This window comes from Phyllobates terribilis, unplaced genomic scaffold (genome assembly GCF_046119375.1).
Source record: "Phyllobates terribilis strain yellow unplaced genomic scaffold, ASM4611937v1 Scaffold_123__1_contigs__length_5148117, whole genome shotgun sequence".
Classification (NCBI taxonomy): domain Eukaryota; kingdom Metazoa; phylum Chordata; class Amphibia; order Anura; family Dendrobatidae; genus Phyllobates; species Phyllobates terribilis.
In genome coordinates this window covers 1,923,016-1,944,649 of record NW_027362883.1, presented here as the reverse complement: position 1 = coordinate 1,944,649, position 21,634 = coordinate 1,923,016, and the positions used below count along the sequence as shown (strand labels likewise).

General features: G+C 43.2%; 13 non-coding genes across 13 annotated transcripts; all 13 read right to left on the bottom strand.

Annotated features, from left to right (window-relative positions):
• Positions 1 to 463: 463 nt before the first annotated feature.
• Positions 464 to 654, bottom strand: LOC141202011 (U2 spliceosomal RNA). Its single transcript, XR_012273299.1, has one exon. It is a non-coding gene; the product is annotated as a U2 spliceosomal RNA (small nuclear RNA).
• Positions 655 to 1,775: 1,121 nt separating this feature from the next.
• LOC141201721 (U2 spliceosomal RNA) lies at positions 1,776 to 1,966 on the bottom strand. Its single transcript, XR_012273018.1, has one exon. It is a non-coding gene; the product is annotated as a U2 spliceosomal RNA (small nuclear RNA).
• A 1,124-nt stretch (positions 1,967 to 3,090) lies between these two features.
• On the bottom strand, positions 3,091 to 3,281 carry LOC141202416 (U2 spliceosomal RNA). Its single transcript, XR_012273689.1, has one exon. It is a non-coding gene; the product is annotated as a U2 spliceosomal RNA (small nuclear RNA).
• Positions 3,282 to 4,405: 1,124 nt separating this feature from the next.
• Positions 4,406 to 4,596, bottom strand: LOC141202010 (U2 spliceosomal RNA). The gene has a single exon (XR_012273298.1). It is a non-coding gene; the product is annotated as a U2 spliceosomal RNA (small nuclear RNA).
• Positions 4,597 to 5,717: 1,121 nt separating this feature from the next.
• LOC141202009 (U2 spliceosomal RNA) lies at positions 5,718 to 5,908 on the bottom strand. The gene has a single exon (XR_012273297.1). It is a non-coding gene; the product is annotated as a U2 spliceosomal RNA (small nuclear RNA).
• Positions 5,909 to 7,032: 1,124 nt separating this feature from the next.
• On the bottom strand, positions 7,033 to 7,223 carry LOC141202008 (U2 spliceosomal RNA). Its single transcript, XR_012273296.1, has one exon. It is a non-coding gene; the product is annotated as a U2 spliceosomal RNA (small nuclear RNA).
• Positions 7,224 to 8,344: 1,121 nt separating this feature from the next.
• LOC141202007 (U2 spliceosomal RNA) lies at positions 8,345 to 8,535 on the bottom strand. The gene has a single exon (XR_012273295.1). It is a non-coding gene; the product is annotated as a U2 spliceosomal RNA (small nuclear RNA).
• A 1,118-nt stretch (positions 8,536 to 9,653) lies between these two features.
• LOC141202006 (U2 spliceosomal RNA) lies at positions 9,654 to 9,844 on the bottom strand. Its single transcript, XR_012273294.1, has one exon. It is a non-coding gene; the product is annotated as a U2 spliceosomal RNA (small nuclear RNA).
• Positions 9,845 to 10,960: 1,116 nt separating this feature from the next.
• On the bottom strand, positions 10,961 to 11,151 carry LOC141202210 (U2 spliceosomal RNA). The gene has a single exon (XR_012273492.1). It is a non-coding gene; the product is annotated as a U2 spliceosomal RNA (small nuclear RNA).
• A 1,118-nt stretch (positions 11,152 to 12,269) lies between these two features.
• LOC141202183 (U2 spliceosomal RNA) lies at positions 12,270 to 12,460 on the bottom strand. Its single transcript, XR_012273465.1, has one exon. It is a non-coding gene; the product is annotated as a U2 spliceosomal RNA (small nuclear RNA).
• A 1,121-nt stretch (positions 12,461 to 13,581) lies between these two features.
• Positions 13,582 to 13,772, bottom strand: LOC141202005 (U2 spliceosomal RNA). The gene has a single exon (XR_012273293.1). It is a non-coding gene; the product is annotated as a U2 spliceosomal RNA (small nuclear RNA).
• A 1,121-nt stretch (positions 13,773 to 14,893) lies between these two features.
• On the bottom strand, positions 14,894 to 15,084 carry LOC141202003 (U2 spliceosomal RNA). The gene has a single exon (XR_012273291.1). It is a non-coding gene; the product is annotated as a U2 spliceosomal RNA (small nuclear RNA).
• A 1,122-nt stretch (positions 15,085 to 16,206) lies between these two features.
• Positions 16,207 to 16,397, bottom strand: LOC141202564 (U2 spliceosomal RNA). The gene has a single exon (XR_012273817.1). It is a non-coding gene; the product is annotated as a U2 spliceosomal RNA (small nuclear RNA).
• Between the last annotated feature and the right edge of the window lie 5,237 nt (positions 16,398 to 21,634).

Here is a 21,634-nt window from a genome sequence, read left to right as displayed (position 1 = left end):
AAAAAAGAAATTTTAAGCGCAGCAGAGTAACCAGCGCACATACCTGTTAGCTCAGGTGAGTTTAAAAGGCTGCTGTTGATAACAAGGGCATTTGCTAAATAGATGGTGTGTGTGCAACAATATACTGAAAGGTCAATTATATTGTGCAGCTTATCTCACCACCTGTAGTTATTTAGGTGAAAGCTCCAAAATGCTTGCCTAATATGTCTGTTTATCCAAAAGGAAGTAAAAAGGGAGAGCTAGAAAGATAGCATTTCATTACATTACATGGCAATGCAATGCACAGTTGCTGAAGTTGAACCAAAATGAGCTTGTAATCTGGCTTCTGCAACTTTGAACATGAAAAATCCAATGAGGAGAAGAAAAGCAAAGCCAAAGAGTCCATCCCAAAATCCGACAAACAAGCAAAATGAACAAAAAACATTGAATTCAATTCTTTCTGATTTTAGAAACTGCATTAAAGAAGGGGTGCACCGGTCCTGGAGATACTGCAATACCAGGTCAATGCGTGGAGTGGACAGAGCAAGCTCTTTTTCCATCTCCCTGTTCTAAAAATCCATTTAATATATGGTCCCCAGATAGGGGACGTATCAGATATTAAACTGATAAGAACAGATACTACACTTGATCTTAGCCAAAAGGCCGAGAAGCGATAACCAGAATTGGTTTCAAACTACGGAGCCACCCAAGGATCCTGAAAAGTCCATTTGTGGAGATGAGCTCCTGGACTCCCGTTAAGAAGACATGTTGTCAACCTCTAGATCCCTTACATGCCTGCACTTTTCGGCTTGCTGCTGCTGCAATCCACGCGTTTTAGATCTGCATAACTCCACCTCTTTAAACACAGCACCTTCACCCCCTGCTGTTCCCACCCGCCTCAACACCGTTGGAAGGGAGGAGAACCAATTAAGGCGGGGGGTGGGGTGGAACGAGCAGCTGTCTACCCTTAGCAGGAGGGCTGCTGATTACATACCTCTCCTGCTGCTGCTGCTGCTGCTGCTGGCTGTCCAGCAGCAGACTGAAGGTGGCTGCTGCTGTGCACAGGTATATAAAGGCTCAGAGCCTATTATGACACGCGCAGCCAGCGTTCCATTGCCACATTCCATCTACTGCAGGCAGGATACCTGACTGGCTGAATGTCGCTGAGAAGCTCACAGAGACCGCCATAAGCAACAGTTTAACAGAATGCCACAGACTAATCAACCAAACTTTTTGGGTTGGGTTCTCTTTTATAGTCTGCAGGCATTAAATGAAAGAAGTCAGTGTTCCAGCAGAGGGAGACAACGTTTCAGAAAAGGCATTGTAGCAAACCAAAAAAGAAATTTTAAGCGCAGCAGAGTAACCAGCGCACATACCTGTTAGCTCAGGTGAGTTTAAAAGGCTGCTGTTGATAACAAGGGCATTTGCTAAATAGATGGTGTGTGTGCAACAATATACTGAAAGGTCAATTATATTGTGCAGCTTATCTCACCACCTGTAGTTATTTAGGTGAAAGCTCCAAAATGCTTGCCTAATATGTCTGTTTATCCAAAAGGAAGTAAAAAGGGAGAGCTAGAAAGATAGCATTTCATTACATTACATGGCAATGCAATGCACAGTTGCTGAAGTTGAACCAAAATGAGCTTGTAATCTGGCTTCTGCAACTTTGAACATGAAAAATCCAATGAGGAGAAGAAAAGCAAAGCCAAAGAGTCCATCCCAAAATCCGACAAACAAGCAAAATGAACAAAAAACATTGAATTCAATTCTTTCTGATTTTAGAAACTGCATTAAAGAAGGGGTGCACCGGTCCTGGAGATACTGCAATACCAGGTCAATGCGTGGAGTGGACAGAGCAAGCTCTTTTTCCATCTCCCTGTTCTAAAAATCCATTTAATATATAGTCCCCAGATAGGGGACGTATCAGATATTAAACTGATAAGAACAGATACTACACTTGATCTTAGCCAAAAGGCCGAGAAGCGATAACCAGAATTGGTTTCAAACTACGGAGCCACCCAAGGATCCTGAAAAGTCCATTTGTGGAGATGAGCTCCTGGACTCCCGTTAAGAAGACATGTTGTCAACCTCTAGATCCCTTACATGCCTGCACTTTTCGGCTTGCTGCTGCTGCAATCCACGCGTTTTAGATCTGCATAACTCCACCTCTTTAAACACAGCACCTTCACCCCCTGCTGTTCCCACCCGCCTCAACACCGTTGGAAGGGAGGAGAACCAATTAAGGCGGGGGGTGGGGTGGAACGAGCAGCTGTCTACCCTTAGCAGGAGGGCTGCTGATTACATACCTCTCCTGCTGCTGCTGCTGCTGCTGCTGCTGGCTGTCCAGCAGCAGACTGAAGGTGGCTGCTGCTGTGCACAGGTATATAAAGGCTCAGAGCCTATTATGACACGCGCAGCCAGCGTTCCATTGCCACATTCCATCTACTGCAGGCAGGATACCTGGCTGGCTGAATGTCGCTGAGAAGCTCACAGAGACCGCCATAAGCAACAGTTTAACAGAATGCCACAGACTAATCAACCAAACTTTTTGGGTTGGGTTCTCTTTTATAGTCTGCAGGCATTAAATGAAAGAAGTCAGTGTTCCAGCAGAGGGAGACAACGTTTCAGAAAAGGCATTGTAGCAAACCAAAAAAGAAATTTTAAGCGCAGCAGAGTAACCAGCGCACATACCTGTTAGCTCAGGTGAGTTTAAAAGGCTGCTGTTGATAACAAGGGCATTTGCTAAATAGATGGTGTGTGTGCAACAATATACTGAAAGGTCAATTATATTGTGCAGCTTATCTCACCACCTGTAGTTATTTAGGTGAAAGCTCCAAAATGCTTGCCTAATATGTCTGTTTATCCAAAAGGAAGTAAAAAGGGAGAGCTAGAAAGATAGCATTTCATTACATTACATGGCAATGCAATGCACAGTTGCTGAAGTTGAACCAAAATGAGCTTGTAATCTGGCTTCTGCAACTTTGAACATGAAAAATCCAATGAGGAGAAGAAAAGCAAAGCCAAAGAGTCCATCCCAAAATCCGACAAACAAGCAAAATGAACAAAAAACATTGAATTCAATTCTTTCTGATTTTAGAAACTGCATTAAAGAAGGGGTGCACCGGTCCTGGAGATACTGCAATACCAGGTCAATGCGTGGAGTGGACAGAGCAAGCTCTTTTTCCATCTCCCTGTTCTAAAAATGCATTTAATATATAGTCCCCAGATAGGGGACGTATCAGATATTAAACTGATAAGAACAGATACTACACTTGATCTTAGCCAAAAGGCCGAGAAGCGATAACCAGAATTGGTTTCAAACTACGGAGCCACCCAAGGATCCTGAAAAGTCCATTTGTGGAGATGAGCTCCTGGACTCCCGTTAAGAAGACATGTTGTCAACCTCTAGATCCCTTACATGCCTGCACTTTTCGGCTTGCTGCTGCTGCAATCCACGCGTTTTAGATCTGCATAACTCCACCTCTTTAAACACAGCACCTTCACCCCCTGCTGTTCCCACCCGCCTCAACACCGTTGGAAGGGAGGAGAACCAATTAAGGCGGGGGGTGGGGTGGAACGAGCAGCTGTCTACCCTTAGCAGGAGGGCTGCTGATTACATACCTCTCCTGCTGCTGCTGCTGCTGCTGCTGCTGGCTGTCCAGCAGCAGACTGAAGGTGGCTGCTGCTGTGCACAGGTATATAAAGGCTCAGAGCCTATTATGACACGCGCAGCCAGCGTTCCATTGCCACATTCCATCTACTGCAGGCAGGATACCTGGCTGGCTGAATGTCGCTGAGAAGCTCACAGAGACCGCCATAAGCAACAGTTTAACAGAATGCCACAGACTAATCAACCAAACTTTTTGGGTTGGGTTCTCTTTTATAGTCTGCAGGCATTAAATGAAAGAAGTCAGTGTTCCAGCAGAGGGAGACAACGTTTCAGAAAAGGCATTGTAGCAAACCAAAAAAGAAATTTTAAGCGCAGCAGAGTAACCAGCGCACATACCTGTTAGCTCAGGTGAGTTTAAAAGGCTGCTGTTGATAACAAGGGCATTTGCTAAATAGATGGTGTGTGTGCAACAATATACTGAAAGGTCAATTATATTGTGCAGCTTATCTCACCACCTGTAGTTATTTAGGTGAAAGCTCCAAAATGCTTGCCTAATATGTCTGTTTATCCAAAAGGAAGTAAAAAGGGAGAGCTAGAAAGATAGCATTTCATTACATTACATGGCAATGCAATGCACAGTTGCTGAAGTTGAACCAAAATGAGCTTGTAATCTGGCTTCTGCAACTTTGAACATGAAAAATCCAATGAGGAGAAGAAAAGCAAAGCCAAAGAGTCCATCCCAAAATCCAACAAACAAGCAAAATGAACAAAAAACATTGAATTCAATACTTTCTGATTTTAGAAACTGCATTAAAGAAGGGGTGCACCGGTCCTGGAGATACTGCAATACCAGGTCAATGCGTGGAGTGGACAGAGCAAGCTCTTTTTCCATCTCCCTGTTCTAAAAATCCATTTAATATATGGTCCCCAGATAGGGGACGTATCAGATATTAAACTGATAAGAACAGATACTACACTTGATCTTAGCCAAAAGGCCGAGAAGCGATAACCAGAATTGGTTTCAAACTACGGAGCCACCCAAGGATCCTGAAAAGTCCATTTGTGGAGATGAGCTCCTGGACTCCCGTTAAGAAGACATGTTGTCAACCTCTAGATCCCTTACATGCCTGCACTTTTCGGCTTGCTGCTGCTGCAATCCACGCGTTTTAGATCTGCATAACTCCACCTCTTTAAACACAGCACCTTCACCCCCTGCTGTTCCCACCCGCCTCAACACCGTTGGAAGGGAGGAGAACCAATTAAGGCGGGGGGTGGGGTGGAACGAGCAGCTGTCTACCCTTAGCAGGAGGGCTGCTGATTACATACCTCTCCTGCTGCTGCTGCTGCTGCTGCTGGCTGTCCAGCAGCAGACTGAAGGTGGCTGCTGCTGTGCACAGGTATATAAAGGCTCAGAGCCTATTATGACACGCGCAGCCAGCGTTCCATTGCCACATTCCATCTACTGCAGGCAGGATACCTGGCTGGCTGAATGTCGCTGAGAAGCTCACAGAGACCGCCATAAGCAACAGTTTAACAGAATGCCACAGACTAATCAACCAAACTTTTTGGGTTGGGTTCTCTTTTATAGTCTGCAGGCATTAAATGAAAGAAGTCAGTGTTCCAGCAGAGGGAGACAACGTTTCAGAAAAGGCATTGTAGCAAACCAAAAAAGAAATTTTAAGCGCAGCAGAGTAACCAGCGCACATACCTGTTAGCTCAGGTGAGTTTAAAAGGCTGCTGTTGATAACAAGGGCATTTGCTAAATAGATGGTGTGTGTGCAACAATATACTGAAAGGTCAATTATATTGTGCAGCTTATCTCACCACCTGTAGTTATTTAGGTGAAAGCTCCAAAATGCTTGCCTAATATGTCTGTTTATCCAAAAGGAAGTAAAAAGGGAGAGCTAGAAAGATAGCATTTCATTACATTACATGGCAATGCAATGCACAGTTGCTGAAGTTGAACCAAAATGAGCTTGTAATCTGGCTTCTGCAACTTTGAACATGAAAAATCCAATGAGGAGAAGAAAAGCAAAGCCAAAGAGTCCATCCCAAAATCCGACAAACAAGCAAAATGAACAAAAAACATTGAATTCAATTCTTTCTGATTTTAGAAACTGCATTAAAGAAGGGGTGCACCGGTCCTGGAGATACTGCAATACCAGGTCAATGCGTGGAGTGGACAGAGCAAGCTCTTTTTCCATCTCCCTGTTCTAAAAATCCATTTAATATATGGTCCCCAGATAGGGGACGTATCAGATATTAAACTGATAAGAACAGATACTACACTTGATCTTAGCCAAAAGGCCGAGAAGCGATAACCAGAATTGGTTTCAAACTACGGAGCCACCCAAGGATCCTGAAAAGTCCATTTGTGGAGATGAGCTCCTGGACTCCCGTTAAGAAGACATGTTGTCAACCTCTAGATCCCTTACATGCCTGCACTTTTCGGCTTGCTGCTGCTGCAATCCACGCGTTTTAGATCTGCATAACTCCACCTCTTTAAACACAGCACCTTCACCCCCTGCTGTTCCCACCCGCCTCAACACCGTTGGAAGGGAGGAGAACCAATTAAGGCGGGGGGTGGGGTGGAACGAGCAGCTGTCTACCCTTAGCAGGAGGGCTGCTGATTACATACCTCTCCTGCTGCTGCTGCTGCTGCTGCTGCTGGCTGTCCAGCAGCAGACTGAAGGTGGCTGCTGCTGTGCACAGGTATATAAAGGCTCAGAGCCTATTATGACACGCGCAGCCAGCGTTCCATTGCCACATTCCATCTACTGCAGGCAGGATACCTGGCTGGCTGAATGTCGCTGAGAAGCTCACAGAGACCGCCATAAGCAACAGTTTAACAGAATGCCACAGACTAATCAACCAAACTTTTTGGGTTGGGTTCTCTTTTATAGTCTGCAGGCATTAAATGAAAGAAGTCAGTGTTCCAGCAGAGGGAGACAACGTTTCAGAAAAGGCATTGTAGCAAACCAAAAAAGAAATTTTAAGCGCAGCAGAGTAACCAGCGCACATACCTGTTAGCTCAGGTGAGTTTAAAAGGCTGCTGTTGATAACAAGGGCATTTGCTAAATAGATGGTGTGTGTGCAACAATATACTGAAAGGTCAATTATATTGTGCAGCTTATCTCACCACCTGTAGTTATTTAGGTGAAAGATCCAAAATGCTTGCCTAATATGTCTGTTTATCCAAAAGGAAGTAAAAAGGGAGAGCTAGAAAGATAACATTTCATTACATTACATGGCAATGCAATGCACAGTTGCTGAAGTTGAACCAAAATGAGCTTGTAATCTGGCTTCTGCAACTTTGAACATGAAAAATCCAATGAGGAGAAGAAAAGCAAAGCCAAAGAGTCCATCCCAAAATCCAACAAACATGCAAAATGAACAAAAAACATTGAATTCAATACTTTCTGATTTTAGAAACTGCATTAAAGAAGGGGTGCACCGGTCCTGGAGATACTGCAATACCAGGTCAATGCGTGGAGTGGACAGAGCAAGCTCTTTTTCCATCTCCCTGTTCTAAAAATCCATTTAATATATGGTCCCCAGATAGGGGACGTATCAGATATTAAACTGATAAGAACAGATACTACACTTGATCTTAGCCAAAAGGCCGAGAAGCGATAACCAGAATTGGTTTCAAACTACGGAGCCACCCAAGGATCCTGAAAAGTCCATTTGTGGAGATGAGCTCCTGGACTCCCGTTAAGAAGACATGTTGTCAACCTCTAGATCCCTTACATGCCTGCACTTTTCGGCTTGCTGCTGCTGCAATCCACGCGTTTTAGATCTGCATAACTCCACCTCTTTAAACACAGCACCTTCACCCCCTGCTGTTCCCACCCGCCTCAACACCGTTGGAAGGGAGGAGAACCAATTAAGGCGGGGGGTGGGGTGGAACGAGCAGCTGTCTACCCTTAGCAGGAGGGCTGCTGATTACATACCTCTCCTGCTGCTGCTGCTGCTGCTGCTGGCTGTCCAGCAGCAGACTGAAGGTGGCTGCTGCTGTGCACAGGTATATAAAGGCTCAGAGCCTATTATGACACGCGCAGCCAGCGTTCCATTGCCACATTCCATCTACTGCAGGCAGGATACCTGGCTGGCTGAATGTCGCTGAGAAGCTCACAGAGACCGCCATAAGCAACAGTTTAACAGAATGCCACAGACTAATCAACCAAACTTTTTGGGTTGGGTTCTCTTTTATAGTCTGCAGGCATTAAATGAAAGAAGTCAGTGTTCCAGCAGAGGGAGACAACGTTTCAGAAAAGGCATTGTAGCAAACCAAAAAAGAAATTTTAAGCGCAGCAGAGTAACCAGCGCACATACCTGTTAGCTCAGGTGAGTTTAAAAGGCTGCTGTTGATAACAAGGGCATTTGCTAAATAGATGGTGTGTGTGCAACAATATACTGAAAGGTCAATTATATTGTGCAGCTTATCTCACCACCTGTAGTTATTTAGGTGAAAGCTCCAAAATGCTTGCCTAATATGTCTGTTTATCCAAAAGGAAGTAAAAAGGGAGAGCTAGAAAGATAGCATTTCATTACATTACATGGCAATGCAATGCACAGTTGCTGAAGTTGAACCAAAATGAGCTTGTAATCTGGCTTCTGCAACTTTGAACATGAAAAATCCAATGAGGAGAAGAAAAGCAAAGCCAAAGAGTCCATCCCAAAATCCGACAAACAAGCAAAATGAACAAAAAACATTGAATTCAATTCTTTCTGATTTTAGAAACTGCATTAAAGAAGGGGTGCACCGGTCCTGGAGATACTGCAATACCAGGTCAATGCGTGGAGTGGACAGAGCAAGCTCTTTTTCCATCTCCCTGTTCTAAAAATCCATTTAATATATGGTCCCCAGATAGGGGACGTATCAGATATTAAACTGATAAGAACAGATACTACACTTGATCTTAGCCAAAAGGCCGAGAAGCGATAACCAGAATTGGTTTCAAACTACGGAGCCACCCAAGGATCCTGAAAAGTCCATTTGTGGAGATGAGCTCCTGGACTCCCGTTAAGAAGACATGTTGTCAACCTCTAGATCCCTTACATGCCTGCACTTTTCGGCTTGCTGCTGCTGCAATCCACGCGTTTTAGATCTGCATAACTCCACCTCTTTAAACACAGCACCTTCACCCCCTGCTGTTCCCACCCGCCTCAACACCGTTGGAAGGGAGGAGAACCAATTAAGGCGGGGGGTGGGGTGGAACGAGCAGCTGTCTACCCTTAGCAGGAGGGCTGCTGATTACATACCTCTCCTGCTGCTGCTGCTGCTGCTGGCTGTCCAGCAGCAGACTGAAGGTGGCTGCTGCTGTGCACAGGTATATAAAGGCTCAGAGCCTATTATGACACGCGCAGCCAGCGTTCCATTGCCACATTCCATCTACTGCAGGCAGGATACCTGGCTGGCTGAATGTCGCTGAGAAGCTCACAGAGACCGCCATAAGCAACAGTTTAACAGAATGCCACAGACTAATCAACCAAACTTTTTGGGTTGGGTTCTCTTTTATAGTCTGCAGGCATTAAATGAAAGAAGTCAGTGTTCCAGCAGAGGGAGACAACGTTTCAGAAAAGGCATTGTAGCAAACCAAAAAAGAAATTTTAAGCGCAGCAGAGTAACCAGCGCACATACCTGTTAGCTCAGGTGAGTTTAAAAGGCTGCTGTTGATAACAAGGGCATTTGCTAAATAGATGGTGTGTGTGCAACAATATACTGAAAGGTCAATTATATTGTGCAGCTTATCTCACCACCTGTAGTTATTTAGGTGAAAGCTCCAAAATGCTTGCCTAATATGTCTGTTTATCCAAAAGGAAGTAAAAAGGGAGAGCTAGAAAGATAGCATTTCATTACATTACATGGCAATGCAATGCACAGTTGCTGAAGTTGAACCAAAATGAGCTTGTAATCTGGCTTCTGCAACTTTGAACATGAAAAATCCAATGAGGAGAAGAAAAGCAAAGCCAAAGAGTCCATCCCAAAATCCGACAAACAAGCAAAATGAACAAAAAACATTGAATTCAATTCTTTCTGATTTTAGAAACTGCATTAAAGAAGGGGTGCACCGGTCCTGGAGATACTGCAATACCAGGTCAATGCGTGGAGTGGACAGAGCAAGCTCTTTTTCCATCTCCCTGTTCTAAAAATCCATTTAATATATGGTCCCCAGATAGGGGACGTATCAGATATTAAACTGATAAGAACAGATACTACACTTGATCTTAGCCAAAAGGCCGAGAAGCGATAACCAGAATTGGTTTCAAACTACGGAGCCACCCAAGGATCCTGAAAAGTCCATTTGTGGAGATGAGCTCCTGGACTCCCGTTAAGAAGACATGTTGTCAACCTCTAGATCCCTTACATGCCTGCACTTTTCGGCTTGCTGCTGCTGCAATCCACGCGTTTTAGATCTGCATAACTCCACCTCTTTAAACACAGCACCTTCACCCCCTGCTGTTCCCACCCGCCTCAACACCGTTGGAAGGGAGGAGAACCAATTAAGGCGGGGGGTGGGGTGGAACGAGCAGCTGTCTACCCTTAGCAGGAGGGCTGCTGATTACATACCTCTCCTGCTGCTGCTGCTGCTGCTGGCTGTCCAGCAGCAGACTGAAGGTGGCTGCTGCTGTGCACAGGTATATAAAGGCTCAGAGCCTATTATGACACGCGCAGTCAGCGTTCCATTGCCACATTCCATCTACTGCAGGCAGGATACCTGGCTGGCTGAATGTCGCTGAGAAGCTCACAGAGACCGCCATAAGCAACAGTTTAACAGAATGCCACAGACTAATCAACCAAACTTTTTGGGTTGGGTTCTCTTTTATAGTCTGCAGGCATTAAATGAAAGAAGTCAGTGTTCCAGCAGAGGGAGACAACGTTTCAGAAAAGGCATTGTAGCAAACCAAAAAAGAAATTTTAAGCGCAGCAGAGTAACCAGCGCACATACCTGTTAGCTCAGGTGAGTTTAAAAGGCTGCTGTTGATAACAAGGGCATTTGCTAAATAGATGGTGTGTGTGCAACAATATACTGAAAGGTCAATTATATTGTGCAGCTTATCTCACCACCTGTAGTTATTTAGGTGAAAGCTCCAAAATGCTTGCCTAATATGTCTGTTTATCCAAAAGGAAGTAAAAAGGGAGAGCTAGAAAGATAGCATTTCATTACATTACATGGCAATGCAATGCACAGTTGCTGAAGTTGAACCAAAATGAGCTTGTAATCTGGCTTCTGCAACTTTGAACATGAAAAATCCAATGAGGAGAAGAAAAGCAAAGCCAGAGTCCATCCCAAAATCCGACAAACAAGCAAAATGAACAAAAAACATTGAATTCAATTCTTTCTGATTTTAGAAACTGCATTAAAGAAGGGGTGCACCGGTCCTGGAGATACTGCAATACCAGGTCAATGCATGGAGTGGACAGAGCAAGCTCTTTTTCCATCTCCCTGTTCTAAAAATCCATTTAATATATGGTCCCCAGATAGGGGACGTATCAGATATTAAACTGATAAGAACAGATACTACACTTGATCTTAGCCAAAAGGCCGAGAAGCGATAACCAGAATTGGTTTCAAACTACGGAGCCACCCAAGGATCCTGAAAAGTCCATTTGTGGAGATGAGCTCCTGGACTCCCGTTAAGAAGACATGTTGTCAACCTCTAGATCCCTTACATGCCTGCACTTTTCGGCTTGCTGCTGCTGCAATCCACGCGTTTTAGATCTGCATAACTCCACCTCTTTAAACACAGCACCTTCACCCCCTGCTGTTCCCACCCGCCTCAACACCGTTGGAAGGGAGGAGAACCAATTAAGGCGGGGGGTGGGGTGGAACGAGCAGCTGTCTACCCTTAGCAGGAGGGCTGCTGATTACATACCTCTCCTGCTGCTGCTGCTGCTGCTGGCTGTCCAGCAGCAGACTGAAGGTGGCTGCTGCTGTGCACAGGTATATAAAGGCTCAGAGCCTATTATGACACGCGCAGCCAGCGTTCCATTGCCACATTCCATCTACTGCAGGCAGGATACCTGGCTGGCTGAATGTCGCTGAGAAGCTCACAGAGACCGCCATAAGCAACAGTTTAACAGAATGCCACAGACTAATCAACCAAACTTTTTGGGTTGGGTTCTCTTTTATAGTCTGCAGGCATTAAATGAAAGAAGTCAGTGTTCCAGCAGAGGGAGACAACGTTTCAGAAAAGGCATTGTAGCAAACCAAAAAAGAAATTTTAAGCGCAGCAGAGTAACCAGCGCACATACCTGTTAGCTCAGGTGAGTTTAAAAGGCTGCTGTTGATAACAAGGGCATTTGCTAAATAGATGGTGTGTGTGCAACAATATACTGAAAGGTCAATTATATTGTGCAGCTTATCTCACCACCTGTAGTTATTTAGGTGAAAGCTCCAAAATGCTTGCCTAATATGTCTGTTTATCCAAAAGGAAGTAAAAAGGTAGAGCTAGAAAGATAGCATTTCATTACATTACATGGCAATGCAATGCACAGTTGCTGAAGTTGAACCAAAATGAGCTTGTAATCTGGCTTCTGCAACTTTGAACATGAAAAATCCAATGAGGAGAAGAAAAGCAAAGCCAAAGAGTCCATCCCAAAATCCGACAAACAAGCAAAATGAACAAAAAACATTGAATTCAATTCTTTCTGATTTTAGAAACTGCATTAAAGAAGGGGTGCACCGGTCCTGGAGATACTGCAATACCAGGTCAATGCGTGGAGTGGGCAGAGCAAGCTCTTTTTCCATCTCCCTGTTCTAAAAATCCATTTAATATATGGTCCCCAGATAGGGGACGTATCAGATATTAAACTGATAAGAACAGATACTACACTTGATCTTAGCCAAAAGGCCGAGAAGCGATAACCAGAATTGGTTTCAAACTACGGAGCCACCCAAGGATCCTGAAAAGTCCATTTGTGGAGATGAGCTCCTGGACTCCCGTTAAGAAGACATGTTGTCAACCTCTAGATCCCTTACATGCCTGCACTTTTCGGCTTGCTGCTGCTGCAATCCACGCGTTTTAGATCTGCATAACTCCACCTCTTTAAACACAGCACCTTCACCCCCTGCTGTTCCCACCCGCCTCAACACCGTTGGAAGGGAGGAGAACCAATTAAGGCGGGGGGTGGGGTGGAACGAGCAGCTGTCTACCCTTAGCAGGAGGGCTGCTGATTACATACCTCTCCTGCTGCTGCTGCTGCTGCTGCTGGCTGTCCAGCAGCAGACTGAAGGTGGCTGCTGCTGTGCACAGGTATATAAAGGCTCAGAGCCTATTATGACACGCGCAGCCAGCGTTCCATTGCCACATTCCATCTACTGCAGGCAGGATACCTGGCTGGCTGAATGTCGCTGAGAAGCTCACAGAGACCGCCATAAGCAACAGTTTAACAGAATGCCACAGACTAATCAACCAAACTTTTTGGGTTGGGTTCTCTTTTATAGTCTGCAGGCATTAAATGAAAGAAGTCAGTGTTCCAGCAGAGGGAGACAACGTTTCAGAAAAGGCATTGTAGCAAACCAAAAAAGAAATTTTAAGCGCAGCAGAGTAACCAGCGCACATACCTGTTAGCTCAGGTGAGTTTAAAAGGCTGCTGTTGATAACAAGGGCATTTGCTAAATAGATGGTGTGTGTGCAACAATATACTGAAAGGTCAATTATATTGTGCAGCTTATCTCACCACCTGTAGTTATTTAGGTGAAAGCTCCAAAATGCTTGCCTAATATGTCTGTTTATCCAAAAGGAAGTAAAAAGGGAGAGCTAGAAAGATAGCATTTCATTACATTACATGGCAATGCAATGCACAGTTGCTGAAGTTGAACCAAAATGAGCTTGTAATCTGGCTTCTGCAACTTTGAACATGAAAAATCCAATGAGGAGAAGAAAAGCAAAGCCAAAGAGTCCATCCCAAAATCCGACAAACAAGCAAAATGAACAAAAAACATTGAATTCAATTCTTTCTGATTTTAGAAACTGCATTAAAGAAGGGGTGCACCGGTCCTGGAGATACTGCAATACCAGGTCAATGCGTGGAGTGGACAGAGCAAGCTCTTTTTCCATCTCCCTGTTCTAAAAATCCATTTAATATATGGTCCCCAGATAGGGGACGTATCAGATATTAAACTGATAAGAACAGATACTACACTTGATCTTAGCCAAAAGGCCGAGAAGCGATAACCAGAATTGGTTTCAAACTACGGAGCCACCCAAGGATCCTGAAAAGTCCATTTGTGGAGATGAGCTCCTGGACTCCCGTTAAGAAGACATGTTGTCAACCTCTAGATCCCTTACATGCCTGCACTTTTCGGTTTGCTGCTGCTGCAATCCACGCGTTTTAGATCTGCATAACTCCACCTCTTTAAACACAGCACCTTCACCCCCTGCTGTTCCCACCCGCCTCAACACCGTTGGAAGGGAGGAGAACCAATTAAGGCGGGGGGTGGGGTGGAACGAGCAGCTGTCTACCCTTAGCAGGAGGGCTGCTGATTACATACCTCTCCTGCTGCTGCTGCTGCTGCTGCTGGCTGTCCAGCAGCAGACTGAAGGTGGCTGCTGCTGTGCACAGGTATATAAAGGCTCAGAGCCTATTATGACACGCGCAGCCAGCGTTCCATTGCCACATTCCATCTAGTGCAGGCAGGATACCTGGCTGGCTGAATGTCGCTGAGAAGCTCACAGAGACCGCCATAAGCAACAGTTTAACAGAATGCCACAGACTAATCAACCAAACTTTTTGGGTTGGGTTCTCTTTTATAGTCTGCAGGCATTAAATGAAAGAAGTCAGTGTTCCAGCAGAGGGAGACAACGTTTCAGAAAAGGCATTGTAGCAAACCAAAAAAGAAATTTTAAGCGCAGCAGAGTAACCAGCGCACATACCTGTTAGCTCAGGTGAGTTTAAAAGGCTGCTGTTGATAACAAGGGCATTTGCTAAATAGATGGTGTGTGTGCAACAATATACTGAAAGGTCAATTATATTGTGCAGCTTATCTCACCACCTGTAGTTATTTAGGTGAAAGCTCCAAAATGCTTGCCTAATATGTCTGTTTATCCAAAAGGAAGTAAAAAGGGAGAGCTAGAAAGATAGCATTTCATTACATTACATGGCAATGCAATGCACAGTTGCTGAAGTTGAACCAAAATGAGCTTGTAATCTGGCTTCTGCAACTTTGAACATGAAAAATCCAATGAGGAGAAGAAAAGCAAAGCCAAAGAGTCCATCCCAAAATCCGACAAACAAGCAAAATGAACAAAAAACATTGAATTCAATTCTTTCTGATTTTAGAAACTGCATTAAAGAAGGGGTGCACCGGTCCTGGAGATACTGCAATACCAGGTCAATGCGTGGAGTGGACAGAGCAAGCTCTTTTTCCATCTCCCTGTTCTAAAAATCCATTTAATATATGGTCCCCAGATAGGGGACGTATCAGATATTAAACTGATAAGAACAGATACTACACTTGATCTTAGCCAAAAGGCCGAGAAGCGATAACCAGAATTGGTTTCAAACTACGGAGCCACCCAAGGATCCTGAAAAGTCCATTTGTGGAGATGAGCTCCTGGACTCCCGTTAAGAAGACATGTTGTCAACCTCTAGATCCCTTACATGCCTGCACTTTTCGGCTTGCTGCTGCTGCAATCCACGCGTTTTAGATCTGCATAACTCCACCTCTTTAAACACAGCACCTTCACCCCCTGCTGTTCCCACCCGCCTCAACACCGTTGGAAGGGAGGAGAACCAATTAAGGCGGGGGGTGGGGTGGAACGAGCAGCTGTCTACCCTTAGCAGGAGGGCTGCTGATTACATACCTCTCCTGCTGCTGCTGCTGCTGCTGCTGGCTGTCCAGCAGCAGACTGAAGGTGGCTGCTGCTGTGCACAGGTATATAAAGGCTCAGAGCCTATTATGACACGCGCAGCCAGCGTTCCATTGCCACATTCCATCTACTGCAGGCAGGATACCTGGCTGGCTGAATGTCGCTGAGAAGCTCACAGAGACCGCCATAAGCAACAGTTTAACAGAATGCCACAGACTAATCAACCAAACTTTTTGGGTTGGGTTCTCTTTTATAGTCTGCAGGCATTAAATGAAAGAAGTCAGTGTTCCAGCAGAGGGAGACAACGTTTCAGAAAAGGCATTGTAGCAAACCAAAAAAGAAATTTTAAGCGCAGCAGAGTAACCAGCGCACATACCTGTTAGCTCAGGTGAGTTTAAAAGGCTGCTGTTGATAACAAGGGCATTTGCTAAATAGATGGTGTGTGTGCAACAATATACTGAAAGGTCAATTATATTGTGCAGCTTATCTCACCACCTGTAGTTATTTAGGTGAAAGCTCCAAAATGCTTGCCTAATATGTCTGTTTATCCAAAAGGAAGTAAAAAGGGAGAGCTAGAAAGATAGCATTTCATTACATTACATGGCAATGCAATGCACAGTTGCTGAAGTTGAACCAAAATGAGCTTGTAATCTGGCTTCTGCAACTTTGAACATGAAAAATCCAATGAGGAGAAGAAAAGCAAAGCCAAAGAGTCCATCCCAAAATCCGACAAACAAGCAAAATGAACAAAAAACATTGAATTCAATTCTTTCTGATTTTAGAAACTGCATTAAAGAAAGGGGTGCACCGGTCCTGGAGATACTGCAATACCAGGTCAATGCGTGGAGTGGACAGAGCAAGCTCTTTTTCCATCTCCCTGTTCTAAAAATCCATTTAATATATGGTCCCCAGATAGGGGACGTATCAGATATTAAACTGATAAGAACAGATTTTTTTTTTTTAATTTGGCTATCCCCTGCAGAGGGATAAAACCGTTTATTAAAACTTTAACAAATTACAAGCATAATTACACAAATACCAAACGTTAAAAGACAAATGAAATTTACAAAACAAAAAAATACAAAGATTTTAAATAATTAGGTTCCATTGGTCAACAAGCCATTTTTTGGAAATATGTACATTTTTCTTTTTGTCAATTAAATAATAAGTATACATTTCACATAAACATAAACTTAAAACATCATTCACTGATAAAACATCTTGTTTAAAAATAGCAATGTTGCGCGCTTTCCAGAGAGATGACTTGGCGCAGTTCACTGTCTTCCAAGCCATTGTGTACTGGTCCATTGTGGGGCATTCCATAAGTCCGTATAGCACAGTTTTATATGTAAAGTCCTTGAGGTCTGCCACCCTTTCCAGTAGGGGGAGCAGTCTTCTCCAGAAATCCTTTGCAAAATTACATGTCCATAATAGATGTTCCACCGTTTCCTCGTCTTGGCATCCGGCTCTTGGGCAGATGGCAGACCTCACAAATCCTCTTCTGTATTGGAATGCCCGGCAAGGAAGACAGCGGTGCATGCAACTCCAAGCCAGATCTCTCTGTTCATTAAAAAGATAAAAAACGTTAATCATTTTCCAGATAGACATAGATTTGTCATCATCATATCTGTCAACATTACATATTTCCTCACTTTTACGTATTTCTTTAATTAGTTTCTTACTATTTCTTAATTCCTCTATTTTCTTAGTCCCTAAATTAAAATCGGACACTATTTTCCTTAAAATCTCATAATGCGTCGACAAATTAAAAGCATGGGGCACAGATATATTAACTTCATACCATCCAAACTTTCTCATAAAAAATCCTGTATTAAAACGCATAAAAAAGGACCAATAGTGATTCTTAAAAAGGGCATTAAAACAGTAAACGAACAGATGGATTAAAAGAAACCTATTAAAATCTGGAAAATCTTTACCACCTTTTACTTTTGATTTCATCACGATTTCTCTTTTCAGCTTTTCCATTTTTGAGTTCCAAAAGAAGGTAAAACAGGTTTTGGTTATCTTTTTTAAAACATTAACAGGCGGGGGGAAAACCATGCTAAGATACAATAAAAGAGGTAAAATCACCATCTTTAAAACCAATACTTTACCCTCCATTGTAAGTCTCCTCATGTTCCACATACATATTTTCGTATTTACTTTCTGTGTAACTGTTTCCCAACTATTATAACCATCATTATTTTCAGTGAATGATATACCTAAAATGGAAATGGATTCGGAGACATTAATTGGTACATCACGTAAAATCATCTCCCCAACACTTAAAATGTTACACTTATTAAAATTGATTTTAAAACCAGAAGCTAGGCAAAAGGATTGCACTTGATGGAGAGTGGCCGTAAGTGATGGTGCATCTGTACACAAGACCGCCACGTCATCCATGTAGCCTACAACCTTGGCCTCCAAACCACCGCTTCCAGGCAGAGGGACACCGCATATCTGTTTATTTTGGCGTATTGCACATAACATTGGTTCCAGTGCACAGATAAACAGTAGGGGGGACAGAGGGCATCCCTGTTTCACCCCTGACCGTAAAAATACCTCTTGTGTCTTAAAACCATTCACTAAAATCTTACTTGTACAATCCTTGTAAAATGCTTTAAGCGATAGTAAAAACCCTTCTGGTATGCCCATTTTCTCTAAAACTTTAAAAAGATAAAAGTGTGAGACACGGTCAAATGCTTTTTCAAAATCAATAGATAAAATCGCCATTTTCCCCTTTCTGTCTTTCACATCCTCAATACAGTCTTTCACTAAATTCAGATTGTCCCATATACTGCGCCCCGGCACCCCACACACTTGATTAGAATGAATAACTTTGCTGATGACTTCTTTTAGACGATTTGCACAAATTTTAGCCATTATTTTATAGTCACAATTTAAAAGTGTTATTGGTCTCCAGTTTTCTAATTTTGATTTATCGCCTTTTTTGTATAGGAGGGAGACTTCACCTTTCTTCCAGGAATTTAATAAAACCTTATTATTAAAAACCTCAGTAAACAAATAAAACAAATCATCTTTTAAAATATCATAAAAACATACATAAAATTCTATTGGGATGCCATCAGGACCAGGGACCTTTCCAGTTTTAAAACTTTTAATAGTTTTTAACACTTCTTGTTCCGTTAAAACTTGGGATAAAAACTCTTGGGATGCGGGATCTAAAACAGCTGTTAGTCCTTGCAGCGAAACATCCATTAATTTATTATCTATATTTTTTCCATTAAAAAGATTAGAAAAAAAAACCTCAACTTTACCCAGCATATTTTTTATATTATTCTCACCATCTATATGGTCAATTATCACTTTTTCTTTTTTATTTTTCCTAAAAAAATATCTGGAACACTTTTCATTTTCTTCTATATGTTGTACTCTAGAACGAAAAATTATCTCTTTTCCTTTTTGTTCTAGCCATTTTGAAATCTCTTCTTTTAAGTTTGAAATATCAAGTTGTACATCTATCCCATTGTCTCTGAGCTTAAATAATGTTTGTAGGCGGGTATTTAAAATTCTATATTCTTCATATTTTTCTTTGGCTCTACATATACTCTTTTTAATAAAAAAGTCTTTTATTTTTACTTTCATTCTATCCCACCATACACTCATAGTCTCATTTGTTTTTTTCCCTTTTCTACATTTCCTATAAAACTCAATAAAATCTGATAAAATCTGCGGGTCGGTTAAAAGGGATACGTTCATTTTCCAGCTTTTCTTACCACATTTTTTGTTGTCATTTACTTTTATGGTAAAGGATAAAAGTTTATGGTCTGAAAATATATTAGTTAAAACTTCACATTTGGCAGGTATTGTTTTATCTGAACCAAAAATAAAATCAATCCTAGAGCTACAATTAGCATTGCTCCAAGTGAAACCGGCGTCCTCTGGGCTGTCACTATGACACTCTTTATATATGTCTATCAATTTAGCATCTTTGACTATATCATGTAGCATACCTGAGGTTTTATCGTAGTTCCTGCTTACAGAGCTGGAGCGCCGGTTTTCACCTTTTAAAACACAATTAAAATCCCCTGCTAAGATAAAAGGTTCAGAGTTATTAATAAATAATGGTAAAAGATCAAGCATTTCGGCTCTTTCATTTTTCTCTGGGGATCCATAAAAATTTAAAAACTGCCATCTAATACCATCAATAAAAGCTTTCACTAATAAAATACGACCTGGTAAAATTTCCTGAATAAAATCAATTAAAACGTTCCCTTTAAAAAGTATGGCTACACCCGCTGATCCTGCAGCATTCGATCCGGACCAGACAGATGGCCCACACTTCCACTCATCTTTATATTTTTGATATGACATTTCATGTGGGATATTACATTCTTGCAGAAAAAATACAGATGCAGTAAAACACGTAAAAAAATTAAAAAGAGCAGTTCTTCTTGTGTTAGATTTTATGCCTCTCACGTTGAGGGAAATACCTTTGAGTTCAGCCATCATTAGAAAATGTAGAAATTTTACTTAGGTAACTAAGAGCAACGGATTTACCTGTCCGATGAACCTGATCAGACCACTGGGCTTGCGCCTCCCTCCTCATCTGATAGTATCGTCACGAGAGTCTCCGTGGAGGAGGAAAGATTACCACATTTATATAAACCCGACGCTACACTGGCATAGCTCGGAGGGCTGGCTGGCAGAACCCGCTGGGTCTCCATTGGCTGGCCATGCAGTTCCTCATCAGGTGGGTCCCCGAGGGGTTCCGCCGCCCCTGTTTGACCTGTAGAAGGTCGTCCTATAGGAGGAGGTTGCGCACAAGGCAGAGCCTCTGACTCTTCAGAGGCAGCAAGATCCCGGTCCCCACCTGTAGCAGCGGAGACCGAAACCCCTGAGGGTCCAGCGTCCACGTCCCCTTCTGGAGAAGTGTCCATCTGTTCACCTCCTGCTGCCTCCTCCGAACCACCCTTTTTCTTTTTCTTAGGACCCACCTTTATCCACTCAGCGCCCTCAGCACTAGGAGACCCAGACTGGGCATGGGCTTCTGTGTCGGCCTTTTGCCGGTCCCTTTTGACCTTACCAGTAGTGCCCTTCTGCTCCTTCTCAGCCCTCCTTTTGGACTCCCGCAGGTCCTGCAGCCAGGTTTTGGGATTTGGTATTTTACCTGTCATAGACTCTGGAGACACTTCACTATTTGGTACGCCCTTATTGTCTCCAGAGGCTCCAGGTTGTTGTTCCTCCTCCTGAGGGGTGGTCTGATCTTTTGGTCCTTGGTCGGACATCTTGGACTTCCCCTTTTGCTCATCTTCCCGAAATCTGTGAGGGCAAGAAAAATAAAAGTGACCTGGAGTCTGGCAAAAACTGCATTTCTTTTCCTTAGGGCATTCTTTTGTCTCATGTTCTTCACTAGCACAATTTCTACATGATACATGACAGTTTTCTTTTGAATGACCATAGCGCCCACAATTTCTGCAATATACTGGCATCCCAGAAAAGAAGAAATCCCCATTTGTTTGCCCAATTTTGAAACGGGCAGGGGGGAGCCGTATACCACCTGGTGTATTTGGATCTCTTGTACACTTCACAAGGAATTTCCACTTAGATGTCCATATGTTATATTCGTTTAATATCTTCCCAATACATTTAACACTTTTAAAATAAATTGCTAGAAATGACATTACTTCTGGAGCAGAAACAAAGGGCGAAAATATTTTTACAATAACCAGTCTTACCTCATCCAGGACGTGCTCAACAATTTGTATCCCTTTCAAAACAGGACTATTTTCAACTTTTTTTAACTTTTCTAGTACATCTCTAAAAATACCTTCTCCGGTGAATGTGATGTCATAGTCACCTCTTCTGGGATAATCCTGGATGGAGAGAATTTCATTCCTTTGTACGCCAAGAAGGTTCCTGAGCACGTCCTGGACTACATACCCTAATTTCCTCATATCCGAGCCACCCGCCGTGAAGTGAACTCGGATAGAGTTTTTTAGCCTCGCATAAAGAGGCACGAGGTTAGGGTCAACCTACATGGAAAAACGCAACAAGGTTGCAAATTGCAGCCGCTTGCAATCTGCGCTCCCAGTGTTCTTGCAGCGAAAAACACCTGGAAGCTGGGGGATCGCAACTCGTTACCCTGGGACTAAGCCCTCTCCCTAATAGCAGCAAGCAGGTTAAGTCCACCAAAGTGGACGATCCTGCCAGGCCAAGGAGAGGGGTACCCGAGTGCCCTTCAACCACAATCTCCTGCAA